A 26217-nucleotide genomic window follows, 5' to 3' on the forward strand; every position below is an offset into this window, starting at 1 on the left:
GAATCGGTAAATATGAAGTGGTAAATATGAAGTGGTAAAAATCAAAATGACATGTAGGAGCACTCGGTAATTAAGAAATCCAAGAAAATCGGTAAATAAGAGTCGGTAACTAACACGGATTGAAAGCAGGTGGTAACCAACAACAGTGCAGCTAAGCAATCCCAAAATGCAACAGCGTGGACACCCTGGCAGCTATGTACGTCATTGCAAGGCGCCTACGTCTACAGGCAGCAGGACTGAGGGTTTGGCGACGGAAGGAACGCATCCACAGACAGCGCATCACACTATTCCAGCTGACTGATGCAGAGATACATGAGAGGCACAGGCTACACCCCGAAACCATCATGGACTCAATCAGGGACCCGCACCCACTCCTGGACCAGCCAATAAGAAGGGCGCACGCCATACCCCCACATGTGCAGGTGCTCTGCAGCCCACATCTGCTGGCATCCGGCATTTCTCAGGTGGTGACAGCTGCGGTGGGTGGTGTATCCCAGAGTTGCCTGTCCCGTTCCTTCAGGAATTTCTACCACCATTATATTGGCTGCATTGATGGGACACACATCCCACTCTGTCCACCAGCTGACACAGAGCACATCTACAGGATCAGGAAGTCCACCCACTCCATCAATGTGCATACCGAATGGAATGATGTTGTGAATGGTCCCGTGGGTGGCAGAACCAAAAGGTGTGCGTATGCTAATTACAACGAGGTCTGCAAGTTGTCGCACAGTGAGGCGGCTTCCAGACTGAGAGCTATTGACCAAGCAAACATGGAGAAGGCCTAAGCCGTTATAGATATTAGCTCTAGCACTCTCACTTCTAGGATTCATACATGAGACAATAGGCACATGCAAGTACACGGCGCATGCAATGTACAAGCCCCGATTTTGGCGTGCGTCCTACGAGGTATCCCAGTGCCTGTGATCACACCTTCTTTCACTGTGCTTGCAAACGGTATTCATTTAATTATGATTAATGAAGTTTGCTGCGGGATGTGAGTGGTAATCCCGTACATAACTGTCTCGCATGAAGTTGTCTGCTGCTATACTGTTCTTTTTCCACCCCCGCATGGGCGGCGGGATGTTTCCATCTGGCCTTCGATTCCAACCTTGAAAGCAGAGTCCAACAAGTTGAGCAGAATAGAGCGCCATTGTCCCACAAAGAGGTGCCTTTGACTTCCTCTCGTGAAATATTTGTCCTTCACGTTGCTACTTCGCGCACTGAGGAACAGGCGCCTCTGAATACTGACCTCCCCCTGCATTTCGGCTCTTTGATCCAAAGTATTATCAATGCCTCGTCCACGACCGGCCTGGCTCAATTTTTTTTAACATGTGGGGCTCGGGTCTCGTGACCTCTTTCCAAACTATTTTTGGTGTAATTCCGGCATTTGTTCATTCACTGTTCTCGAGCATCTTTGGAGGTGTTCCGCTGCTTCTGGCGCTGGTGGCAGGTGTGCTGCTTTTACTCTTCATACTCCGGAATGGCTGCTCCTTCTGTGCCACACGAGCACCTGTCCCGTCTGCATCTTCTTCGTGATAGGATGCTTGACTACTATGGTACTTTGCCATTGGCGACTCTGAGCCTGGCTTATGGATTATCCTTCAGGTATTCCTACTTCACCTGCGTACAACCTGTATTACACTGCCTGGATTGTCCCTTTGAATGGCCTCTGGATTTGTGCTTGACCAACATGGTGTCTCCGGTGCCGGATTTCGATCGACTGATGCGGCCCTTAGTGTCTCACGAGTTGTCCTGTTCTGGTGTCCGGATCATGGCGTGTGGAGCGGCGCATGGTATCCTGGGTAATTGGGACATCTCAGCGGCAGCCTACGACTTCTTGTCCATGAGCTATTTGGAGGAACATTCCGGGTGCCCTCTGATTGTGCTGGAGGCTCCGTTGGTTGGAGAACACGTATGTTCCTTTTCTTTACTCAATTGGATGGCTGAGACTTTTAGTGGCCCTGGAAACGATTGCTTGTTGGAAGCCGTGGCCACATATGCTGCCTATACATTCATGGATTAACTGGATTGTCGTCCATTGCGCCTGTGCTACTGGACAGCACCCTGGCGCTACATTTATTTCTTTTATTTCTCGTGTTTCTCTTCCTGATGGTCTGCTTGAGTTTTTTACTATACTTGCATTGTGTTTTTTGGAATTGTATGCTGCAATGAATTGGACTGTAGGACTTTGGCGCTGCATTGGTTACGCCCTGTTCTGCTCTGACGAAACTGAACTCTGCGTTCTCTCTTTTCTTGCCTATTACATATTGCTTCGCTCAAGGGGGCGTGTAGTGAGTTCTCCCTGAATACGCCCTGAATAAAATTTATTTACCTACATGAGGCCCTAGGCCTCATGTAGGTAAATAAATTTTACCGGTTCATAAATACCGAGCCGTACCGAATCGGTAAATTAGAACCGGTAAGTTATATGTAGGTAAAAATTCGGTAACAGTTACCGATTCGGTAACAGTCGGTAAATACGAATCGGAATTCACCGAATCGGTAAATACCGAGGTGGTATCCACCGAATCGGTAAATACCGAGGTGGTATTTAGCGAATCGGAAAATACCGAGGATACTACCACCTTCCCTTAACCAAGTAGCCAATATCACAATCATGTCATTACAGAAGGTCTCTCAGGCTTGAATAGGGGACCCCATACCACAAAGATCAGCTTAGTGAAATCACATCACAGGAGCATCAGGAGTCTCCTCGCAGGAAGGCTCGTCTTCGGTCTGAATAATAAACATGATGTCTGAGCTATGAAAAGCACCAACTGTCAGGTATGTGCAGCTGCGCGTGTGCCATGGCTAAATCGTGGGTCGAACAACCTATAGTGGAAAACATGCATTGTGTAACATTCCAGACTGTGTGTCACAGCATGTACAGACCAAGGTCGCTGCGCAGAGCTTGGGATGGGAACAACAGAATGCACTCGTCTGAAGGAAGTCTCGAGTCAGCAGTTTATTCAAGAAAGAACATGTAAACGCAGTGTCGTGTGCAAAGACACAAATATGGCTACATAACATTCAACGTGGTTATGCCAACTGAACAATGCATGTACGTATTCAGGGAGAACTCACTACACGCCCCCTTGAGCGAAGCAATATGTAATAGGCAAGAAAAGAGAGAACGCAGAGTTCAGTTTCGTCAGAGCAGAACAGGGCGTAACCAATGCAGCGCCAAAGTCCTACAGTCCAATTCATTGCAGCATACAATTCCAAAAAACACAATGCAAGTATAGTAAAAAACTCAAGCAGACCATCAGGAAGAGAAACACGAGAAATAAAAGAAATAAATGTTGCGCCAGGGTGCTGTCCAGTAGCACAGGCGCAATGGACGACAATCCAGTTAATCCATGAATGTATAGGCAGCATATGTGGCCACGGCTTCCAACAAGCAATCGTTTCCAGGGCCACTAAAAGTCTCAGCCATCCAATTGAGTAAAGAAAAGGAACATACGTGTTCTCCAACCAACGGAGCCTCCAGCACAATCAGAGGGCACCCGGAATGTTCCTCCAAATAGCTCATGGACAAGAAGTCGTAGGCTGCCGCTGAGATGTCCCAATTACCCAGGATACCATGCGCCGCTCCACACGCCATGATCCGGACACCAGAACAGGACAACTCGTGAGACACTAAGGGCCGCATCAGTCGATCGAAATCCGGCACCGGAGACACCATGTTGGTCAAGCACAAATCCAGAGGCCATTCAAAGGGACAATCCAGGCAGTGTAATACAGGTTGTACGCAGGTGAAGTAGGAATACCTGAAGGATAATCCATAAGCCAGGCTCAGAGTCGCCAATGGCAAAGTACCATAGTAGTCAAGCATCCTATCACGAAGAAGATGCAGACGGGACAGGTGCTCGTGTGGCACAGAAGGAGCAGCCATTCCGGAGTATGAAGAGTAAAAGCAGCACACCTGCCACCAGCGCCAGAAGCAGCGGAACACCTCCAAAGATGCTCGAGAACAGTGAATGAACAAATGCCGGAATTACACCAAAAATAGTTTGGAAAGAGGTCACGAGCCCCGAGCCCCACATGTTAAAAAAAATTGAGCCAGGCCGGTCGTGGACGAGGCATTGATAATACTTTGGATCAAAGAGCCGAAATGCAGGGGGAGGTCAGTATTCAGAGGCGCCTGTTCCTCAGTGCGCGAAGTAGCAACGTGAAGGACAAATATTTCACGAGAGGAAGTCAAAGGCACCTCTTTGTGGGACAATGGCGCTCTATTCTGCTCAACTTGTTGGACTCTGCTTTCAAGGTTGGAATCGAAGGCCAGATGGAAACATCCCGCCGCCCATGCGGGGGTGGAAAAAGAACAGTATAGCAGCAGACAACTTCATGCGAGACAGTTATGTACGGGATTACCACTCACATCCCGCAGCAAACTTCATTAATCATAATTAAATGAATACCGTTTGCAAGCACAGTGAAAGAAGGTGTGATCACAGGCACTGGGATACCTCGTAGGACGCACGCCAAAATCAGGGCTTGTACATTGCATGCGCCGTGTACTTGCATGTGCCTATTGTCTCATGTATGAATCCTAGAAGTGAGAGTGCTAGAGCTAATATCTATAACGGCTTAGGCCTTCTCCATGTTTGCTTGGTCAATAGCTCTCAGTCTGGAAGCCGCCTCACTGTGCGACAACTTGCAGACCTCGTTGTAATTAGCATACGCACACCTTTTGGTTCTGCCACCCACGGGACCATTCACAACATCATTCCATTCGGTATGCACATTGATGGAGTGGGTGGACTTCCTGATCCTGTAGATGTGCTCTGTGTCAGCTGGTGGACAGAGTGGGATGTGTGTCCCATCAATGCAGCCAATATAATGGTGGTAGAAATTCCTGAAGGAACGGGACAGGCAACTCTGGGATACACCACCCACCGCAGCTGTCACCACCTGAGAAATGCCGGATGCCAGCAGATGTGGGCTGCAGAGCACCTGCACATGTGGGGGTATGGCGTGCGCCCTTCTTATTGGCTGGTCCAGGAGTGGGTGCGGGTCCCTGATTGAGTCCATGATGGTTTCGGGGTGTAGCCTGTGCCTCTCATGTATCTCTGCATCAGTCAGCTGGAATAGTGTGATGCGCTGTCTGTGGATGCGTTCCTTCCGTCGCCAAACCCTCAGTCCTGCTGCCTGTAGACGTAGGCGCCTTGCAATGACGTACATAGCTGCCAGGGTGTCCACGCTGTTGCATTTTGGGATTGCTTAGCTGCACTGTTGTTGGTTACCACCTGCTTTCAATCCGTGTTAATTACCGACTCTTATTTACCGATTTTCTTGGATTTCTTAATTACCGAGTGCTCCTACATGTCATTTTGATTTTTACCACTTCATATTTACCACTTCATATTTACCGATTCGTTAATTATGTATTCGGTAACTATGAATCGGTATTTACCGCCTCATATTTACCGAACAGTGGTTTTTGGACTCCTACATCTCACTTGTCTGAATACCGGTCGGTAACGGCATATTTACCGAATTTCGGCCGTTACCGACCGGTATTTCGCTACCTACATGAGGCCCTAAGTCATTAGATGGAGAGTGCTCCTAAAGTCATTGTCATTTGTTATAAATGTCGCTCTTTCGATAAATTGTACCTTTTATGTCTGTATGTTTATGCTTTTATGATACAATTTTTTATCGAAATAAAGCTTTTTGACTGACTGACTGAATTAACAGGCAGGCAACTGGGTTTAAAATTGCATTTTATGTATGTTTTTACTGCCTGTTCTGTAAATTTCTGCTGAGGAGCGCCGTCATTTTGTGCGCTGGCTTTGTGAAATATCCCAGTTTTTAGCTTTAAAATTGAAGTCACCCTAATCTAGCTGTTAGGCTCTCGACGGCTCCCAGCCAGGATGATGCTTGAACAAAGAAGGGCTGATAGATAGCCCTTGAAATCAAGACTTTGTGCTCTTCTGGAAGTAAAACTGAAAACCTCGCTCTTTGCCTGCATGTTGCTGCACCGAACGAACGCAGACAAAAATCGGGGTTTGCTGAATAATGTCCTGGTGTCCTCGGCACCATGACAAACTCAGCCTATTTTTCTGGTTCATCCGGATCCCAGATCCGGCCTAGAAATAGCTGCCGGAACCAGGATACAGCATGATTTCCCCCCTCCCGCCTCCCCCCCCTTACTAGCACTGAGCATAATGAACCCCAGACTGGTTTCAGCCGTGACACGTCTGTGAATAATACTGTGGATCCTTCTGTGGCACAGCGAGGAAGTTTATATCTATAGATAGTGTGAATAGGAACACCATCGAATGGAAGATGGCATATACAGCAGATGTCGTGTGAGTGACAGGATAAGGCAAATGTGTGACATGGTAAGTAGAAAGCTAATACCATTCCAGGCGACGTGGTCATTTCAGTCCGATGGTTCTAGCATTTGTGTTTTTTCTTTTTGTTAAGTAATTTTTATTAACATAACAATAAAGTACCAACGTTACAATGAAGCATAAGATGAAACAGTAGAATAATAAAGCATATAATATTAAAAAGTGTTATAGTAATAAACAATCTGTTGCAATGATAATAATAAAAAAGGTAAGGAAATCATCCTATGCAAGAAAATAGGTAAGAGGAACTAAGGGCACATATCGAATCAGGTAATAGTGGAATAAATATTTAAGAATAAGAAATAAAAAGAAAGAAAAGTAGCAAGAATGAAGGAAAAAGAACATGGAAAGAAAAGGAGAGAAGAGGGGAAGGGGAGGGGAGGAAGTAAGATGGAGTGGCTAAGGTAAAGACGGGTGTGAAGATAGGAAAGTAGTAAAAGGAATCCAAAATAAGTCAGTTTTGATTTTCTGAGATAACGTTGATGATGAGACAGTAGAAATTCTATGTTCATTACAGATAGAGTTCCACCACATTGAGGTACATACTTTAGAGTTATCTTTTCAACAAGTTGAAATAGCTTTAAATGCAAGAGAAATAAAAAGATCAAACAGTTTCAACTTTGGTGAGGTGTCGGAAAATCATCAACATGGATCCAAGAAATACATTTTGAATTGATAATGGGATATGACAATGAAATATCTTAGAGGACATAGACCAGATGAATTTCCAGAATTTAAAAGCATTGGGAAAATAATATATTAAGTGTAACAGTGTGCCATCCGAGGAAAGACAAGACCAACAAACGGTAGAGGAGGAGGGATTATTCTTATGAATAAGAACAGGAGTGCAAACTGCTCTATTATATAGAAAAAATAGAGATTGAGTGATGTTAGCGGCTCTTGAGGTGGTAAAAATACTATGCCATAGTTTGTTCCATCTGTGAGTGGAAATGGATATTGAGAGGTCTTGTTCCCAAGCTATTTCTATGGAGGATTTTGGACTAACAGATATAGGAGTAGACAGAAGCTTATATATAACAGAAGCTTTGGGAGTAGAGTCAGGGAAGATTTTGTTCAAAGGGGTCAGGGATATGAATGGAGTAGAGTCATCATCAAAATTTTTGGATAACAAGAAAGACTGTGGTGCATTTGATATTCGTGAGTATTGGGGAAAATAGGATAGAGGTAAGTTATAGCATTCTTGTAATGTAGTGAAGGGTATGACAGAGTTATGGGATACTAATTTATGAACATAAAAAATACCCTTTTATTTCCAATGTTGGAAGTAGAATGATTTGTATTGAAACTTAATGAATTTATTGTACCAAATTGCAGAGGCAAGAAATGCTTGCTGAAAGTTAGCACCATCTGTAAACAGTAAATGTATCAAACATTAGGAATATGTTAAAATGGGGTATTGACAAATGAAGGTACAATTGGACATAGAACAAATGTCAGAAAAAGAGAATTCAGGTAGTAAAGAGCGTTCAAAAGTAATCCACCTAGGTAGCGCGGAGTGTTGATATTGCTTAGTTAGAGCCTAAAATTGTCTGACTAAAAAAGCAGTATGATATAATTTAAAATTAGGGAATCGCAGAGAGAGTCAAGTTGCTTAAAATACTAATTGGGAATTCTAAGGGGCAACACAGAAAGCAAAAAGAGAATGAGAGGAACAATCATTATTTTAATAGTGTCCAATCTGCCCCACCAAGATAGAAAAAGAGGGGACCAAGAATTACCTGAATTTTGAATCTTACGTTTTAGTGCACTGAAATAGTGTAGAAGAGTGTGAGGGATAGTAGGGGAAAAACATACACCCAGATATTTGATTTTAGAGGGACACCATTTGAAATTGGTGTTGGGAAACATGAATTGATAGCATATGGAGTTTAAAGGTAAGACCTTAGTTTTGAAAAGGTTTAATTAATAGCCAGATACTTTGGAGTATAAATCAATTTCCTGTAAGAAAGGAGGCAAGAGGAAGGAGATTTAGAGAGATATATCAAGATATCATCTGCGTAAGCAGATCATTTGATTTAGTAAGATTTGTGTTAAAAACCTGTTATTAAGGGGTTGTGACGGATGCGTTCAAGACAAGGGTTGAGGCACAAAATAAATAAAAGAGGGGAAAGGGGGCAACCTTGTCCAGTTCCTCTGTGCAGATTAAAATATGGGACAAAAGACCATTAACAGAAACAGATGCTCGTGGTTCTGAGTATAATAATATAATAAATGAAATAAATTCGGGACCGAAACCAAACCAATGAAGAGTTTTGAACATGAATGGCCAATTTATATGATCAAATGCTTTTTCTGCATCAAGGGATAGTGCAGCTAGAGGATCAGGATACTTTTTCCCCAACGCAAGAATATAAGAAAACATCCTAGCGTTATCAGATGCAAGTCTACCTCTAATAAAGCCGGACTGATCGGGTTTAATTAGTAGGGGTAAAACATCATCTAATCTAGAAGCAAGAATTTTTGCAAAAAATGTACAATCATAATTAATTTATGAGATTGGATGATAATTTTGGCATAGGGTATGATCCTTGTCTGGTTTAGCGATGATTACAAAAAGAGTACTTAAAAAAGATCCTTCAGGTTTTGATTTTGATATAAAGGAATACAAAATTTTAAGTAAACGAGGAGCAAAAATAGAGGAGAAGGAAGAAATTAGTTCAATAGAAAAACCGTCTGGACCAGTAGCCTTGGCCCTCTTTAATGATTTAATGGCATCAAAGATCTCTTGAATGGATATATCTTTTTCAAGGAGAGTCATAGCATCCTGCACAGAGGGGGGAGAGGGAAGATTTAATATGTTTAAGGGCGGGGGAGGCCCAAGAAATGGCATAAGGTGTGGGGGGGTTGGAACCAGTATAGGGGGTACATCTGCCTGCCTCCTGCCACTGACCCACCAGAGGAGCACCTTTCCCCCTAGCCCCACTTCCGACTTGAGTTTTGCTGATGAAATCTGATAGAAAGTTAGTGCCTCTGCCTCTCCCTCCCCTCCACATTTGAGGGCTGATCTGATGTTGGATATGGGGCCGCCTCATCGGTGGGAACTGACGCGAACACATGATGTATATTGCCTTGCTTGTTATGTTTTACTTTAAAAATTGAAACCTTCTTTCCTCTCCTGCTTGACAGCTATAGCAGACTACACATGTTGATTGACGAGCTGCCGAACCTCCGGAGTGTCGGCTGAATAGCTGTGTATCTGAAATATCCGAATAAAGGTTTTATAAAAAAAAAAAAAAAAAAAAAATAATATGTTTAAGGGTAGAGAGATATTGAGAGTTCAATATTTTCATCATTTTGGCAGTGTAGGCAATGGTGAAGGGTCTAAAGGATGCTTTAAAGGTGTACCAGTTGTTGTGGATAGAAGTATCATTAGGTTTATTAACCAGAAAAAAAATATTTATGAAAGAAGTAGCCTCAGAAATATAGGATTGATCAGATAGGAGTGAGTTGTTGAATCTCCACAGGGCATGTTTGGAGGTGGTAAGGGATAGATCAAATGACGAAGAGATAGGGGCATGATCAGAAATAAAAATGGATCCAATTTCTGAAGATTGAACAGAGGGTAGTAGGGACTTTGAAACCCAAATATAATCAATGCGTGACATAGTATGGTGAACATTTGAGAAAAATATAAATTCCTATTTATCGTGATTGCAGGTCTTCCATACATCAAAAAGTGGACGAGAGGCAATAGCAGACTGAAATACTTTATGCCACTTATCAGGTTTGAATTTGCAATTTGATTGTCAGTCCGAAAAATGATCTAGCCAATTGTTAGTCTATTGCAACAATGATGGTGGGATTGGTAATGGAGGATCATTTTAATTTGATCATATTCCAAAAATCAGGGTCAGATTTAAATGGTCCTTAAATATTTTAAAAAGTGATAGTTTTATTATGGACCTTGGCGTGAGGTTTTGCCCATCGTCTATTTGTGTCACATTCAGTAGACAAAATTTGAATCTTTAGGGATTTGTGACATAGGATTGCAACCCCAACTCCACCCTTACGGTTGACCGCAGATGAAAAAACAACTTGTCCCACCCATTGGCGTTTGAGTTTAAGCGATTCAATATCATTACAGAGGGTTTCCTGCAAAAAAGCAATTTGACCGTTTAACTTCGATAAATGAGAGTGTACCTTTTGACGCTTGACAGGGTAACCCAGACCACGGACGTTCCACAATGCAAAATTAAGCATGTAACACTTTAAAGACAAGGGTACAGGAGCAATGATGACACACTGCAGAGACAACAATGGAAATAAAAAGTCACCATTTGTCAATAACAAGGTAACACAAAAGAATTATAAAGAACATGAGAAGATGAAGGAAAAAAACCGATATGAAGTTGTAAAAAGAGAAAGAAAAGGAAGAAAGTGATAAAAGGAAAAGGATAGAAAAGGGTAACAAAAAAGGGGACACAAGAAAAATGGGACAGATAGAGGGAAAAAGTGACAGATCAAGAACAAAAATCCAGATCTGAAGCAAAAAGAGAATAAGATGAGAAATGGGCATGTCGGTACCTAGAAACAAGAACAAAAGTGGAGAAAGGAGGAACAATTATAAAATAGAGGTAATTCGGCCATATAGCCCATGTTTGAAGAGCAAAATTGGGGAATACAAAATTTGAAACAACAAGCCATGTAACGGAAACAGTAATATAACGGTTTTAAGAAGAATGAGCATTTGTGTCCATAGGCGTTATAGTGATGGATTGTAAGAACAGTCTTAACTTAGCCAGATCATCAAATGAGCGGTAAACACCTTCATAAGCAATCTTACAAAGACAAGGATGAAGAATGCCATAACGAATATTCAGGGATCTCATTTGAGGACGAAGTGATAAAAATTCCTTACGTCTAGCATTGGTTGCATTTGAAAGGTCCTGTGATAAGAAGATATTGTGACCAGACCAAACAAGACGATGTTTCTCTCTGGCACACTTCAGCACATGCATCAGATCCGTGAATTCTAAAAAGAGCATTATGATTCCACGTGGTCTGGTAGATTGAAGTTGAGGACGACCAAGACGATGTGCTCGTTGGATGTAAGGTCAGCCAAAAATTTCTTTAAAAATGAGAGTAAGTCAGGGCCTTCAATGTTCTCTTGTAAACCGTAAAGACGTAGGTTATTCCTCCTATTGCAATTTTCAAGGTCCTCTGTGTGGAGTATAAGCTTTTGAATTTCTTGTTCTAGCAGAGGAATTTTGGTTGCTACGTCCTGAATTTGGCCCACGTTCCATTTCAGTTATGTTGCCTTCCATATTAATCCATCGATCCACAATTAATTGAGGTTTTTCGTTGGTGGCATTCATGAAGGGTTTGAGAGCATGTAGTTTGTCCAAAATTGCATCCAGGGTAGGATTTGAAGATGAGTGAACAGGAGACGGAGGATAATTTTTAGCCCTTGTAGGCTTAGTGCCAAAGTCAGAAGCCTTAAGATTAAGCGAGTCGTTAGACATTTTAATAGAACGTGACTGGCATAGAGAGATCCTTTTGATGGTAACAAGCCTGCCCATCCAATGAATGGTATGACTGTATAAATAGCAATAGTAGTACAGGCACCAATAAGAGGTGTGGAGGCGTAGAAAGGAATCTGCTGATTGAGAAACCTGGAAGGAGCACCTCACAGCTCATGTATCAGGTACACTACTCCTCAAAAACCATCATAAGAGGTGCAGTTAAAGCTGACTCAGCGACAATTTATGACCAAAATATGCTCCAGGTCATATAAACTGAATGCACAATATGAACACAAATTCCAAGATGTGTGTAGACAGAGTGGGTAGCAAATTCTTTCCTTCTTAATATTATGAAGAAAATATCTTAAGGACCAACTGGTGCAAATACATTGACAGAGTCAAGCAAAACAAGCATCAAAGCACAGGTTTGAAGAAAAAACCATGGCTGAGAACAAAGGTGCAGAAAATGGTGAGGTAAACAATATTACAAAATAGGCTCACCCAAAATTAATTGGCCGCATGGAGAACACGGAGTAGAGACTCGCACAAAGCGCCACTCAAAATGGCAGCAGACCACGAGTGAGGAGATCCAACATCGCGGCAGGAAAAGATGAATAAGGGGCTCCACGAGTCCCAATTTCCCTCAGCAGCACGCCGTGGTCCAAATGCGGCCAGAAGAAATAAAAGCAGCCCCGTGTAAAGCAGAGCTCAGAGAGGCGCCGCCATCTTGTTTTGGCGCTCAAGCCACGCCCGTCAACATTTATTTATTTCAAAAGCATGAAATCACCCGAAGGCATCTTGCCACCAGTACTAAAAGCAACAGATTAAACAGAGCAGAAAAGTTTTCAAATTCTTCCGAATTCCTGAAAGTCAACACACCATCTTGTAGTCCAAGAAGACCCAAGGAAATAGACTTGCAGAAGTTGAGGAGAGAAAGCAAGGAAGCACCAACCACTGTAGAGTGGAGAGCAGGGGGTAAGAAAGGTAATACTTTATGCTATACTTTGAACTGCAGGACACCATTTGCCAAGACATTTTCCACCTGGGAATGGAATGGAAGACAAGAAAGTGTTCAAGTACAATACCCAGGTTCTTCACTGAGATAGCAGGCCTGGAAAGGTGTCTCTATCTCCCTGACCCCCAAAAAACGGGCCTACATTGCCCATTACCAGTACCACAGTTTGTTTTGTTTTCAAAACAATACAATGTTTTTTTTTAATGGCTCTTACATTTATATTTTTATCAACATAGCATTTGATTCCACAGTGTCCATATGCTTATTGTTAACATTTAGCTTGTAACAGTAGTAACTAACATAATGTCAATGTCTCCACAATCTCCTTAGGAAGGAGGCAAAATCACTATGAGTGTTCCTGCCTGTGCCTGAATTGCAGTTTAGACGCACAACAATCCTGAATTGCTGTTTAGACGCACAACAATCTCCGGTTTTACAAGGAAATTGAGCCCAAGGGGCAAAAGAGGGAAGTATAAAATGGTCTAGGAAAAAGATGCATGGGAAGGATAAGGAAGGGGATGGAGAGAGAGAGGTATCCTGTATAGGAAGTACTCAGTCCAGGAACTGAATATTATCCCCAATGCCTCTGAAAGGGAGAGGACAGTTGCTGATATAACCTGACTAGGACATATTGCACCTTTGGGCTGAACCCTGTTGTACAACATTCGGGTATTAGTTGGGGTGGTAGATACCAATCTCAGCTAATAAACACAATAATGTTGAGGTGAATCACTTAAGTTACTAAGTTAACCTGAGCTCAACCCCCTGTTACATATGGCACAGAGCAGACAGGCTTAACCAGAGCTTTGGTTACCAAACATTTTAGAACCATTGCCCACTTTTTAGACAGCAAATGTTCGCAACCCATCTACCATTAATGGACATGAGGAGGGTTGATTTTTTATTGAAATCAAAACTTTGTGTGGTAGCACACTGTCATTTACAGAGAGCACATTTTCAACTGAAATGGTCAATGTAAGAAATTGGGTTACTGGTTGAGGGAATGGAACCCTTCTCACGCAGCAACCACAGGTCTTCTCAGGGTGAAGTCCCAAGCAAACCCTAAAATAACCTGTGCTCAACACTTGGGTAGCTTGTAACACAGCAGGTAGGCTTAACTCAGAGGCAATGTGAAAAGTATTTGTGCAGCACTTTAAACAGTAACACAGTGAAAACACACCACAAAAGGATCTCACAATCGATTTAGAAAAATAGAGTCCTTTTTAAGAAATAAAACAAGACCAAAACAACAAACATCCCATCAATAGGACCAGAGACATGCAGGTTTTAAGATTTTAGTAAATATTGTGCCAAATCGTACGAAGCGCCTACTGTGGACATCTGGTCACGCAAGACAGGGACAAAATTACAAGTTCAGGCTGACCGCGATGGAATGCTGTATGGCTAGAGGCACGAGTTCAGCCAGCTGAACAACGTACCTTAAATCTAGGTTTGCAGAGCATTTGTGAGGATCCGTATTGAAGATGCATCACCCAGCCAAAGCGATATGTTGGTTTGAAGATGCGATGAGGCTGTGGTGTGAGGTCCTGTGTCAGCGTCGAGGATCCCGTCGACGATGGCTTGTGAAGCTAAGTCTTGTGTCAAAGATGCATTGCACAGTTGGGGTGATGTACTGATTGCAAAGAGCTGTGAGGCTGCAATGTGGAGTCCGGCATCGTTGTTGAGGCTGCCGTTGATGAGGAATGAGGGGCCCTGCATCGAGGATGCATCATGTAGAGGCATTCCTGATGCAGTGACGGTCTGCGATGCAGGTCTTTGCAATGGTTATGATTCACGCACCAGTGGGGATGCATCGGTTTTGCTTAGGGTTGCGCAGCAGAGGAGATGCATCAGTTCCGCTGGATCCACAGAAAGTGGAAGAGCACCTTAGGCCCACTTCCAAGGCGGTAGGCCTGTGGTGTCACTACTCGACAAGGTAGACTTACAGATGCAAGAGTCCAACTGCTGGGTTCAAGGTTGTTGGAACCTTTTGTCCTTGAGGCTCTAGCCAGGATGCCAGCCAACTTACCTTTGGAGTCTCTCTGGGATCCTCGGTCTAACAGATGAACTTCCAGGCCTTCTCACTCAACCAAGAGAGCAGCTGGCAGCAGATGAGCACAGCAAGGCAGCAGTCCAGCAAAGCAGTAGTCAATCAGAAAAGAGATCCAGTAAAGTGGCAGTCAGCAACCATGATGGTACAAGGGCTGGCTACAGTGACCAAGTTAGAGCAGCTGAACAAAATACCTTAAATCCTGATTTGTGGAGCGTTGCGATGATCTGTGTCGAAGATGTGTCGGCAGGCAAAGCGATGCGTTGGTTCCGATGTGCGGTGAGGCTGCGGTGCAAGGTCTTGCATCGTGGGAGAGGATGCCTTTAAGAGGGCTTGTGATGCAAAGTCTGGCGTCGGGGATTTGGAGTGAGGTCAGAGCGATGCTTCCGTTCTGTGGAGCTGTGAGTCTTCAATGAGGAGTCCGGAGTAGTGATCAAGGCTGCCATTGATAAAGGATGCAATGGCCTCTCAGAGGATGAGATGTGGGACCTATTTTAACGGGTCCAAACCACACAGCAGCAGAGATGAATCGGTTCTGCTCGGGGTTGTGCCGCAGGGGAGAGGCATCAGTACCACTGGATCCACAGAGGTTGGCAGAGCACCTTAATCCCACCTTCAAGGGTCCAGGGCTGGAGTGGTACCACTTGGCAGAGTAGACTCAAAGATGACAGAGTCCTAGTGCCGGTGTAGGGTTGTTGGAAGCCTGGTGTGTTCCTGAGGCTTTCGGATCAGGAGGCCAGCCAACTAGCTCTTGGTGTCACTCTGGGTTCTGGGTTCAAGAGATGCAGGTCCAGTCCTTATCACCCAAGCAAAAGGGCAGCAGATCAGCACAACAAGGCAGCAGCCCTTCAGATCAGCAGTTCAGCGGAGTGGCAGTCCTGTCAGCAGCACAGCAGTCCTCCTTTCTGGCAGAGGAATGTACTGAAGAGTTGGTGTGTGGGGTCCAGTATTTATATCAAGCTGTGCCTTTGAAGTGGATAAAAGGTTTCCACTCCTCCTGAGGTATCAGGCAACCCCCATCCTCCCTGCTTGACCCCAGCTTGTCCGAGGTCACATTAGCCTAGTGATAAGCCCTGTGTGAGTGCTCAGGCAGAGCCTTTGTGATGTGAAGTGTGGTAGGTGACAGCTCCTCTACCTCGTTAACTGAGAGTGACCCATCCTGCCAACACCTATCTTTGTCTCACTGACTGGGAGCAATACGCAAAGACCAACTAGCAGCTACAATGTTAGAAATTGGGTTTCTGGTTGGCAGAGGTATTCACCTTGTCCAAGCAGGAACCACAATCCTAATCAGGGTACGCAAGAGACGCACCAGAAATTAACCTGCGCTCAACTTCTGGTAGCTTGGCAAAGAGCAGCCAGGCCTAACATAAGAGGTAATGTGTAAAGTATTAGTGCAACACTTCAAACAGTAACACAGTGAAACACTACAAAAAACTCCACACCAGTTTAGGAAAACAGGTTATATTTTTATGAACAAAACAAGACTCAAATGACAAAAATCCAATATGTATGACCGGAGTTATGAATTTTCAAAGCATAAATGAAAATAAAGTGCTTAAAAGCTTAAAGCGTCAACCAGGGACATCTGGTTGTGCTTTACCAGGTTAAATCCAAATGTTCAGGCTACCCATAATGGAGCACGCATCGGCTACAGGGAACTGCCTTGGGCTGCTAAAAAGTACATGGGATGCACCGTCGATAGAGTAGAGATCTGAGAAGCATAAGACGATGCATCGTCGTGGAACCGCTGGCTCACAGGCGATGCATGTGTTTTGAATCGCTGAGGTAACGGCGAAGTGTTGGTACCGAGCCTCGCAAAGTCAGAGATTCATCAGAAACTGGAGACGATGCACTTTGCAGTAGGTGATGCGAGGTCTGCAGTCTGCATAGCAGTGACCAAGTGTCGGCATCAAGGGAGATGAGCCAGTTTCGAATGGCGCAACGTCATTGAAGCGTGGAATTTAGAAGTCGCAGCACTTTATACCCACTTCCAAAGACCCTGGACTGGATTGGCACCACTTGGCAGGGCAAGACTTGCAACAAGCAAAGTCCAGGTGCAGTTGCAGGGTGGTGAAAAGTCTTTGATGTCCCTGAGACTTAGAACAGGGGGCAAGCCAGCATGCCCTTCGAGTCACTTTGGGTTCAAGTGAGATGTTTCCAGTCCTTCCTCATTAGGGCAGGGCAGCACAGCAGAAAGCAGTTTTTCCTGAGCAGCAGTCCAGCAGAGTGGTAGTCTTTGTAGCAGCACATTAGTCCTTCCTCCTGGCAGAGTTCTTCACAGATTCAGGATTGTCTGATTTGGTGGAGTCAGAGACCCAGTATTTATACCCAGTTGTGCCTTTAAAGTGGAGGTGACTACAAAGATGGGTTTTGAAGTGCATAGTGGTCATCCCTCCTGCTCCGGCTCCAAACTCACTACAGGGGGGCATGCACCTCTTTGAGTGGAGGCAGGACCCAGCCTAATCAGGTTTAAGTGTCAGCTTCTCTCCCCCATCCTGCCCAGGATGACCCATCAGGATATGGATGGCCATTTAGTCACACCTAAGCTTCCTTTGTGTGTGGCTGTCTAGAGGAAATGCACAAAGTCCAGCTGTCACACACCCCAGACGTCTTGGATATAAGATGTAGGCACACAGCGCTAAGAGCAGAAAAATGACATCTTTCTGAAGGTAGGTCTCACAGTAGTGAAAACAAATTTGGGTATTTTTCACTACCAGGACATGGAACCCTTGAAAGAACATGTCCTACCTTCTGATTACATAGCATCCTGCCCTATAAGCTACAATGAGACTACCTTAGGATGACCTATATGTAATAAAAGGGAAGTTTAAGGCGTGGCAAGAAGTTTTAAATGCAAAGATGTCATGGCATTGTAAACTACACACACATACTCTATAGTGGCAGGATATGTTTAAAGTGCTAATTGTGTGGCTGACACAATCAGTGCTGCAGGACCACTAGTAGCATTTAATTTAAGGCCAACCAAAAGAATTCAGCAAAACTGGAGGCAAGCAGGCACAAAGTTTGGGGGAAGACCACGCTAAGGCTGTCAGGTCTAACAGACACCCAGTCATGTGACCCAGGATCAGGCTGCAGACACTAAATGGTTGGGACTGGAAAATGCCCAATTTCTGAAAGTGGTATTTTCAGAATTGTGATTAAAAATCCAGCTTTGCCATTGAAGAGGGCTTTTAATTACAATTCTTTAGACAGCAAACTTGACCTGTCCACCTGGTCCAAACTGGAAATTACATATTATTGAATGTAATAAGGTAACTCCATTGTATCCTATGGGAGGGGTAGGCGTCACAGTAGTGAAAAATTAATATAAGAGTTTTTCACTACTAGGACATGTTAAACTTGAAAGTACATATACAATGTTTTAAATACACTGCACCCTGCCCTCTGAGCTATCCAGGGCCTACCCTAGAGGTGACGTGGATGCATTGAAACAGAAGGTTTGGGCCTGGCAAAAGGTTTATTTTGCCAGGCCAAAATGGCAGTTTAAAAGTGCACACACACAGGCTGCAATGGCAAGCCTGAGGCATGTTTAAAGTGCTACTTACGTGGGTGGGACAATCTGTGCTGCAGGCACACTAGTAACATTTAATTTACAGGTCCTGGGCACAAGTAGTGCTACCGCACTGGGGACTTACAAATAAATTAAATATTCCAACTGGGTATAAGAAAATTCAACCACTTTTTAAGAAGGGAGCACAAGCACTTCAGCACTGGTTAGCAGTGCCAAAGTCTACAGTGTCCTAAAAGCCAACAAAAACGGGTTCAGAAAACAGGAGGGTGAAGGCAAAAAGTTTGGGGATGACCCTTCAGAAAGGGCCAAATCAAACACAGCCCCAAAAGTGTGAATTACAAATAGATTCAAACTACTCAACTATGGCCAATATTACATTCAACACAACAACAATCTTCTAAACCTTTCTAAATTCTTACTCTACAACAGCAGCTAGGCAAAATCTCATCAGATACGCAAGGCTGACATGTTCTCAGAACATAAACTAATAATTGTGTTATTCACAGTATTTTGGCTTAGTGATAACTCTTAACTAATTATGGGCCTTCTTTTATCCATATTATACAGCATTTTAAGACATTGGATTATTATTTTGGCTGAGCAACTGCCCACCTTAAGGAATAATCACAACGCTTGTTAGGGTGAACCCTCAAAATCAATCAATTAACCTTTGCTTAACCCTCTTGTAGCTACGGCCAAACCAGATAGGGTTAACTTAGGGCAATATGTAAAGTATTTTTGTAATACCAAAACAGTAATAAAGCAAAATGCAAAACAATAATAATCCTAAACCAAATTAGAATGACATAGTAACATTTAGTTAACAAAATGACATCAGTTTTCAAGTAGAAACAGCACCAAGACAATGTAAAGCATATATGATAGCCAAGGGTTGTGGTAGACCAGGCCCAAAGTTCAATTTCAAGCCTACCTATATGTAGCCATGGTCAGATACACCAGTTGGATTGGTCCAGGTGAAAGTATGGAAGTCAAAAAGTTCAAAAATGTTCCTAAGTCTCACCGGTCTGGGGGAAAGGTTTTCAGAAGTTTCCAGACTTACTTTGTGCCCAAATACCCACAAGATATACTTGTAAAGATTCCCAGAACCACAGGATAGGTACCTGGAGCCACACAGGGTGTCATGAAGAGGTCACCAGCAGGGTCCAATCCAGATCTAGTTGCCACTAATCAGCTGTATACTTCCAAGAAGGGCCCCTTGGTTAGATTATGCTCGTTGATGCTCTCGTAATGCCATGTATAAGTTAGCATTCGCTGCATCATTTTCTTTTTCAGACTCCATTTTGTGTGAGGTTCAAACAAATCCTTTCCCGTTCCGAGAAATACCCTTTGGTAAGTTTTGTTTCTGTAACGAAGAACTGCTTGTGCCAGTGCATAGTTTTCCCTAGATAAAGAACCTCTCCCACCTGCCATGCAGTTTGATCACAGCATAGGATAGAACGGCCCTGAGAGTGTCCTGAACTGTGGAAGATATGAGAGTAGAAACATTTTTTTTCCTTTCGCTGTCCCACCACATCTGTTTGGAAAGTTACACCGTGGGCATGTTCTTAGCTAACAATGAAATGTACATAAAGAATCATTATGCTTACTGTTCCTCAGTTCCCTCTGTAATACTCTTACGAGACTGTGCAGACGGAGCCCCGCTCTGAGCGTATACTAATAAACAATTATTGGTGTATATTCTCCACTGTTTCTCTGACTCTTCATTCGAAATGGAAGTCTGGGAGGTGGTCTGTGGTGACCCGGGTGGCCCTAAGCGGGTCACTTCCTTCACCTCATACCATATTGTCCCACTATAGCCACACAGGAGGTAAGCCAACTGGCCCTTGTAGTCCACTTCTTTGTTCTGGGTACAAGAGGAAGCAGGTCCAGTCCTTAGGTCTCCCCTCAATTCACAGACACAAGGTCCAATCCTCTTCTGATCTTATGCATGTCCAAGAAGTGTTCTGAAGTGGAAACGTGGAGATGTCACATTTATACCTAGCACCAGCTAGTAGGTGGGGGTGACTGCCGGGCACTCCCTAACCCATGTGGTAAAAGCTCCCGGGGCCAACCATAACCACTTCTTCAGTGGCTCCTGTTTGCCTTAATGCAAACAGACTTAAAATTCCATGTGTTAGAGCATTTTCAAGATGGTGAAATTGTGAAATTTTCTGCAACACTAAACTTGGGCTCTGTGGGATGTATATGTGTGGAAGTGTCTTATGGAAATCACCAGTGTCCTCCCACATCTACCACTAAAATCTAGTTTGAAGTAAACACTGTAAGCAGAACAAACCTAGAGAAAGAACTCTAGTGTAGCAAAAGCAGGACCCTTCCACAACCAGACAGGAGATAAACCTGAATTGTTTTGGCATCCTGTTCTCTCCCTTCTTAGTGTGCTCAAGTGTTACATGTAGTTCAACAGAACTGTCAAGCAGTGTTTGACAGTGTTTTGTCCAAGGGTGGGCATAGTGGGCGTTTTGGGGCTACGTGAAGCAGCGCGTAGTGTGCCCAAATCTACGCACACTTGCGCGCTCCGCGTTGCCCCACTATGCGCCGCCCGCCCACCCTCCTTTTAAATTAATACCCTGCATGTTAAATAATTAAAAGTAAAGAGACTTACCTGAAGCGCGGCGTCTCCGGGGCTCCCTCTTCCTTGTTTTCAACTTCTTGACAAATGAGCATGCGCGGACGCCCGCGCATGCGCATCTCTTGCGAGAAAGTTGAAAATGAGGAAGAGGGAGCCCCGGAGACGCCGCGCTTCAGGTAAGTCTCTTTACTTTTAATTATTTAACATGCAGGGTATTAATTTAAAAGGAGGGTGGGCGGGAGGCGGGCGGTGGGTGGCAGGCAGCTACGCTTCGCCCTGGCGTGTGCATAGCGCTGCCTGCTTCGCCTACTTCGAAAACTGTGAAGCAGGCAGCGCTACGTACACTACGTGGGCGAAGCCTAGTGTAACGCCCAGGGTTAGTTGTGTCACAGGTTGATCACAACCGCCCTTTTAGTATTCTGTGAAGTTCAGAGGAGTAATCTCTTCCCATTCATGTCAGCATATTGTTTGCTCCTGTGAGGCATTTCACACATATTCCTGGTCTAAGCAAAGTCTGGGATAATCTGGAGAGCTAATGCAAATTAACATCCAGGAACTTCAGACAGAGAAAAGGTACCTTAAAGAAATTACTTTCCCTTGATATTTATTGAACATTTGACTGGGCAATTGAATTGGATTTTTAATAGATATTAAAAACTGATGCTTAATTATTTGTCTCACTGGTCGCATTTCTGAGTCAGCTGTGTTTATATTGTAATCTGCATTCTGGTTTTCTACATGAGACAGCTAGGCCTGCAACAGTAAAAATAACTTTTTGGACGCTGTCCCTTAAGGGACATGGTAAAATGTATTTTCTACATGCTCCAATTCAGAATAGCACTAGTTACAACGCATGCGTTTACAACACATGCCATTACAATATAAGTTGTTACAACGATGCGTTGTTACATCGCATGCCATTACAACGCAAGTCGTTACAGCGACTTGCTGTAGGGGGGGCGCTGTGGTTTGGAATAGTATAATTTACTATTCCAACTCCAGTGTGTAATACAGTAGGGAAGGTGTTGGATAGAAAATCCCAAAAATCCAACACCTTCTGCCCTTTAAAGCAAGTTGTTGTTACAATTTACGTTGTAATAGCATGTGATGTAACAACTCGTCGTGGTAACGGCATGCCTTGTAAACGTTGTTTACCCCCAATTAATACCATCTACCCTATCTTGTGGGCTACAAGGCCTACATAGGAGTTACTTACTAGTATTTAAAAGGGAGGTTTTTACTGTCAAAAATGGTAATTTTAACAGGTCACTACTCAGGTTTTACATAGCAGCAGTCAGGCTACATAGGGTAGGCCTGATAACGTGCTAGCACTGCCACTGTAGTGGATCGTGCTCCAGTCCACAAGTGGCACTCATCTTCCAAGCCCTGGTTGCACTTCTACACCTTATACTAGCAACGTGCAGGCGAGTTAAATGTGCCAATTAGGAATACACCAATTCATATATTAAAGGGGAGTATAGTCACTTTACTCTTGGTTAGCAGAGCACAGAGTTTTAAAGCCAGCATCAATAGGGTCTAGCAAAAGACAAAACAAATCAGAGGTGATCAAGCAGAAAGGTCGGATTCCTACAAGCATCATCAGAGAGGACTCAGTGATCCCCCTTGGAGGTGGTCTAGTACTCATCCATGAAATTCTTTCTCTTGTCTGAAACTGCAAGCACCATCATTTTCCTCTTTTAGTGTACCAAATGTAGGCTTTAACATCACTCCATAATAAGCCATTTCCATCCGCGTTATATACCACGCACCTAAATACCATATATATTTTGCTAAGGAAATTGGGGAAATACTGGAGCTAAACTGTTTTGCAAAGTCATGTAAATTACAAAAAATAACAATTTAGAACAATTTTGCACCTTTCACACTCATACAAAAGGAAAAGTTCTTGACTTAATAATTTCAGTGAAGCACAACATTATTGGTCACAGAACTATCAGAGTTGATTGATCTCACCACTACCTCTCCTCTAGAAATGAAGTCTCACCATGCAATTATGAAAACAAAACTATGTTGAGAAAGATACCCCAAAAGTTCTTATGGTATGTTATCAGGACTTCTAAAGCACAACAAATAACCAGGGGTTTCTTGGCACTAGCTGAAAAGGCATTGAATGATACAGAGGGGAGGAAACTCGGAAGCTACGGAGAGTTAAAAAGCCAGGTCTTCAATAGTTTCCAGAAGGCTAGTAGGTTAGGGCATTTTTGAAATGCAGCGGAAGTGGTGAAACATCTTTTACAATGCATGCGATACATCGCATGCTATTACAACGCAAGTTGTTACAACGACGCGTTGTTACATCGTATGCCATTACAACGCAAGTCGTTTCAACTACTTGCTGTGGGGGTAGAAGGTGTTGGATTTTCAATCCAACACCTTCCCTACTGTTGCACACACTGGAGTTGGAATAGTAAGTTATACTATTCCAAACTCCAGCGCCCCCTACAGCAAGTCATTGTCACGACTTGCGTTGTAATGGCATGTGATGTAACAACGCATAGTTGTAACAAACTGCATTGTAAAAGCATGCATAGAAAATGCATGCATTGTAACGAGTGCTATTCGCAGAAGTGCACTCCAGCATTTCGAGGCACCCAACAGGAAGCTCCTGCCGCCCCAAGCTGTCAGCTTGAATCTAGAGATAACTAAGAATTTGGCATTGGTCGAGCATAAGGTCCTGCCTGGAGAGTACCACCTGAATCTGTGTTGTAAAAATTCAGTACCCGAACGCTGAAGAGATTTGTAAACAATACAAAGTGACTTGAAAGTGATCCTCTGCCTAACAGGAAGCCAATGTGATTTTCTGACTGACTTGGATACAGAGGGGCATTTTGGGATCTTTAAGAGAAGCCTAGCTGCAGCAATCTGCAAGTTTTGCAATTTGTTTAGGATGTATTAATGAGCATTGAGGAAGATACTTTTACAGTGGTCTAATTTTGCCATCACTAATGACGGTACCAACGTTTTCTGGAGATGAACAGGAATGTAGGGAAGTATCTTTCTTAGAGTTCTAAGCATGAGAAAGGCTGAGCATGTCACTGCGTTGAGTTGATCTGTGTAACATAGTCTGTCATCAATAAGAAATCCAAGATTGCGTGCCTTTCTGACAGGTGTAGCTAAGGAACCCATATCCTAAGGCCAATTGGTAGGGGTCCAGAAGGAGGAATGGGCACCAAAAAGAATCACTTGCGTTTTGTCTGAATTCAATTGTAAGCATCCTGCCCATTCAACTGTTAACCACCTACATGCATTCGCAGAATTTAGATCCTGCACCTGACTCATTGTTAGCTAAGAAGACAACAATTTGAGTGTCTGCATACGAGGCTAAGAAGAAGCCTAAAGATTGTATTAGCTCAGCCAGTGGGATAACATTGAGATTAAAAGGTGTTCGACTAAGCGAGGATCCCCAGTGAACCCCGCAGAGGAGCGAGTAAAAATGAGAGACAAGCTTGCCGATCTGTACCAACTGTGCACGATTGGAGAAAAATGGTTTCAGCAGATCCCAGGCTGAACCACAAATACCTATTTTTGATAGTCGATCCAGCAGCAGCCAGTGACTGACAGTCTCATAGGCCACTGAAGATCAAGCAGGATGAAGGCAGCTCCACCTTCATGATAGAGCGCCTTCCTGATTTCCTTGGTAGCTCTCATCAGGGCAGTCTCCGTGCTATGGCTGGTACGGAATCCAAACTGAGTGGCATCCAAGAGGTTGATGGATTTGATGTACTCAGAGGGTTGGTTGTTCATGACTTTTTCTACGATTTTAGCCGGTAAAGGTAGACAAGAAGTAGGACATAAGTTGTTTGGATATTTAGGATACGAGGAGGCCTTTTTTCCACGCAGCTGGAAAGAGGCCAGACTGAAACATATGGCAGAAAATGTTTGTGAGTTGGGTGGCAATATCCTCTGCCACAGGCTTGGCTACCCTAAAGGGGCATGGATCAGCAGGGGAGCCAGAATATGTAGATCTCAGTAGATAAGTGACCATCCTACACACCTGCCCTACACACATACATCCCCAGCCAGCACAAACAGACCACCTGGAACTATGCATACCTCACAGTGAGTGGCAATGTACTGCCAAGATGGCTGACACTGGGGACTGCTGTGCAAACCACAAGGCCGAAGGGAGTTGTGGTAAACTCAGACCACAGTCATCACTTTCAGACATGTTGCCAGTTTACTTTCCCTTATTGTCAGGGCACTACTCTTCCAGGTGTGCTTTTTGAGCTGGGTGGGATGGTGCGTGTGGCCCCAGGCCTGATGGGAGTTGTAGTGACATCAAACACTCCTCCTCACACCCAGCACAACAAGCCCACCCAGAACTGTGTTTCCCTGACAGTGATTGGGTATGTACTGTCAAGATGTCTGACACTGGTGACTGGTTTTGGAAGCACAAGGCCTTGACTGGAGTTGGGTTCAAGTTCAACACCATGCAGCAGTGTCAGCCATCTTGCTAGTCCACTTCCCCCCACTGTGAGGTAAGCATAGGCACAGTGGAGTTATCTGGGCTGGATGTGAGGAGGAGTATTTGTAATGGCTACAACTCCCATCAGCCTCTGTCCTCCACACACCTTCCTACCCATCCCAACTATCATACCTGGGTCTCTGCTTACCTGACAGTGATGGCTGACACTGGGTGTGAGAAGTTGGCCTGATATATGATGCCACTAATTCTAGTGTACACCTTGTATCAGTCCAAACAACCCTTTTATGGTGATTGATTGTAAAGCCAACCTTATAGACCAGTTATCCTAGTGATAGCATGGACAAGAGCAGTCTTAGGCTAAACTCTGTATGGCATGTGAAACCAGCTGTTATACAATTTGTAACCCCTTGAATATCAAATGAAAGGACACCACAACAGATATATTAAAATAGAATGTATTTATTCTAAGTCAAAACACCCTCAGCACTCTTTATGAGATTAGAGGTAAGTACAACACAATCTTATTCAAGCATACATAAGTCACACAGGTAAGTAATACAGTTAGGCCCTAGGGGCCACGCAAACCATATACTAAGTAAGTGGTATAAGAACCACTGTCACGAACACAGGATAGGCCTAGGCCTAGGGAATCGCTGAGGCTACACTACACTACCAGGAATTAGGAAGTAGGAGGCCCACGGGATTCAGGTGCAGAGTGGAAACACTCACGCGTAA

The sequence above is a fragment of the Triturus cristatus genome, chromosome 3_2 (genome assembly GCF_964204655.1).
Source record: "Triturus cristatus chromosome 3_2, aTriCri1.1, whole genome shotgun sequence".
Lineage (NCBI taxonomy): Eukaryota > Metazoa > Chordata > Amphibia > Caudata > Salamandridae > Triturus > Triturus cristatus.